Raw genomic sequence first — 3,333 nt, forward strand, 5'->3', positions numbered from 1 at the left:
CCTCGGGCACCGGGGGGGTCCGATCGGACCCCCCGCCCGCGGGAGGCAGATCACGTATAGGTACGTGATTCTGCCTGCCCGTGCCATTCTGCCGACGTATATCGGCGTGAGGCGGTCAGCAAGTGGTTAAAGTAAGATTCTGAACGTATCTATTGAGGTCTTTAAATAATAAAAAAGGGTTAGGTTTGTTGAGGGGTGCAAAATTCAAGCCTCTACTTAACAATAAAGTATCAGCTTTGGATAAAGCATAAGAAGATAAGTTAAAAATCTTCACAGTTTCCTTATTTTCAGTGCGTTGGGACTTCCTCTTGCTGCGTCCCCCTCTGCAGCCTCTCCGATGAGCTTTCTTTTCCTGGAGGCTGCCAGAAGAGGACTGAGCACCAAAAAAGGAGGGGATGAAGTAACCGGGGGAAGAGAGGAATCCATATGTTTGCTGGAACAAGGAAGATTCGGAACAGAGGAAACTGTAGCCTCTGTACCTACGGAAGAAATTTCCATTGCTGCCAAAATGGGGGGGGGGGGGGGGGTGATTGGTTGAAACATGAATGGGTGCTGTCGAGAGTGGTCTATTATAAAATTGATTCAAAGCAGAAATGAGACTGGAATTGATGGATGTGTTATTCGAGTGAGTGTCTCTTTTGTTCTTGTTGTTGGGCTGTTTTCTAGCCTGAACAAGGGGATCAAGATGACACGAACCTCTGGTGGGCTTCCTTTTATGAGACCAGGTGGGAGGAGCCACAGAAAGACTCATTAAAGGTCGTGGGGAGCCAGTCTGAATGGGTGGACAGGGAGGGGGAAGGGTGGGGACTGGAGAAGATTGGGAGATGTAATTATGTTCTAAGGAGACTGGCCGTTCAGAGTTGGGATGCATTCTCCACCTGTCATAGTTATAATCATCCAAATCGCGTCTGAATTTACCTAACTTCATGCGCAATAAGGAATCTTCATCTGCTTTTGTATTTTTCTTAAGGGTATTTAGCCATGAGAGAGGGATGGTCGTATTGTAGCCGATAATGTCTTGAATAAGTGTAAGTACATCCTGTTTGAGTTTGTCAAATCTGGATGTTCTATATAGGATGAGAATGCTCATCCACTTGGATGTACAAAAGGCAGAAATGTCGGCCCATTCCATTTTGTGGTCATTTTCAAGAAAAGAACATTCTTTCATGACCCTAAGGCCCCTCGGGGAGATCTTGGTATCAATATATTTGGTTAGAAAGAATTTGTCCCACCATTGTTGATTGGTGGTCTCAATGACTCTTTCTAATTGTTGAAATTTCCCACATAGAACCTGTCGTATTTTACTAGTATTACTCGAGAATATGGTTTCTTTCTCATCATGATGGCAGCCCTGCTTGCTCCTTCTGGACGTTTTTACCCTTCCACGCCATTTTTAGTAATACATAGACCATTGGTCTGTGCTTGCCATATGGATTGTCATTTCTTTCTTTTTATTCATTGAATGACTTTTGATACATTATTTGTGTAGAACTGATCCCGTGGATTTTCTGAGTTATTGTGCATACACTTGCTCTCATAGACAGGAAAGGATCACATGGCCCCTATGGTAGGTTCATAGTGATCTCCAACCAGGACATAGCCAGGAAGGAATCACATGGCCCCTTTGGTTACAGCATTTGTTCACACCTGGCTAAAACTTTTGCACAGTACTGTAGAGGGAACATTGTATATACAGCTATTATGAGGGGGGGTAACACTTACCAGGTGAGGCAGTCATCTTGTGAGATTGCGTTGGCCGGGAATCGAACCCGAGTCAGCTGCTTGGAAATCAGCTATGCTTACCACTGCACCACCAACGCGAGGTAGCATGTTTTTAGGGTGTGGGAGGAAACCGGAGTACCCGGAGGAAACCCACGCAAACACAGGGAGAACATGCAGACTCCATACAGACAATGTCCTGGTCAGGATATGAACCAAACACCCCAGTGCTGCAAGGCAGAAGTACTAACTACTAAGCCTCTGTGCTGCCCAATCTTAAAGCAGAACTTCACCTATAAAGGGAGGTTCCGCTTTTCATCCTCTTCCTCATTCGTTGGCCGGGAATCAAACCCGGGTCAGCTGCTTAGAAAGCAGCTATGCTTACCACTGCATCACCAACGCGAGGTAGCATGTCTTTGGAGTGTGGGAGGAAACCGGAGTACCCGGAGGAAACCCACGCAAACACAGGGAGAACATGCAGACTCCATGCAGACAGTGTCCTGGTCAGGATATGAACCAAACACCCCAGTGCTGCAAGGCAGAAGTACTAACTACTAAGCCTCTGTGCTGCCCAATCTTAAAGCAGAACTTCACCTATAAAGGGAAGTTCTGCTTTTCATCCTCTTCCTCATTCGGCTTTAAATTTTCTAAAGGAACTGGAGATACAGGTCCATATTGTAGTGTTATGAATCTTTCATATTCTGTCCTGTAGGGAGGGCCTTTGAATGAGGTAAGTGTGCATTTTTTAAAAGTTAGCAGCTGCAGTATTTGTAGCTGCTGACTTTTAAAAAAATATTTTGGCGGAACTCCGCTTTAAGTGACCTAGAGCTGCAGATCCTTTTTGTAGAGTGAATTAGAGCTACAGAGTCCTTCAGCTGTTGTAGTGGTCACTTCTCCAATATTGGTGATGTCCTTCGTGTGGAATGGGACAAATACATGTCCTCTGGTCTGTATAGTGTCTCTACTCCATGGATAAGCTCCGTCTTATATAAGAGGACATGAGCTAGCCATGAGTGTAACCTGAAATGTAGACAGGCAGGGACAGGACAACTCACTTGAATGTGTAAGCCTGGCTCTTCATAGATGGTAGAGAGTCCATTCCCAGTATGGTGGATTGGGCAACAAGGATGCCCTGATAGTCCATCATCATTTTCTATGATTGCCTGTCTGTGGAGCTGCTACCACTAGTAGCTCCACCTACTGTGCTCAGGTCTGCTGGCCGGCCTCTGCTGTTTTTATTGGCGTCTGAATGGTGACCACTTGAATGGGGCACCAGCGCTACTTCTTTGACGCTCACCTAAAAGGTATTTCCACTTTTGCAGCCATATTGGGATAATGCCTACTTTTATATCTGTTACATGTTCTCATTCACAGAATAAAACTTAATAAAAATTGTAAAGTTTGCTGCTCACCTTTAAAGAGGGAATCACGTGTGAAAAATGACAAACAAAACATGGCTCCTACAAATCTGATACCAGAACCCCAGCCGAACATGCAGCCTGGCAGGTCAGGAAAGGGGGGGATGAGCGTGCACCCCCTCCACTCCTGAGCCATACCAGGCCACGTGCCCTCAACATGGGTAGTGGACCTTGAAAAGGGGGACCCCCCTCCCCC

At 45.9% G+C, this 3,333-nt stretch overlaps 1 non-coding gene across 1 annotated transcript; it reads right to left on the reverse strand.

Annotated features, from left to right (window-relative positions):
- Positions 1-2,049: 2,049 nt before the first annotated feature.
- TRNAR-UCU (transfer RNA arginine (anticodon UCU)) lies at positions 2,050-2,121 on the reverse strand. The gene has a single exon. It is a non-coding gene; the product is annotated as a tRNA-Arg (tRNA).
- Between the last annotated feature and the right edge of the window lie 1,212 nt (positions 2,122-3,333).

Source organism: Aquarana catesbeiana, linkage group LG07 (genome assembly GCF_042186555.1).
Source record: "Aquarana catesbeiana isolate 2022-GZ linkage group LG07, ASM4218655v1, whole genome shotgun sequence".
Lineage (NCBI taxonomy): Eukaryota > Metazoa > Chordata > Amphibia > Anura > Ranidae > Aquarana > Aquarana catesbeiana.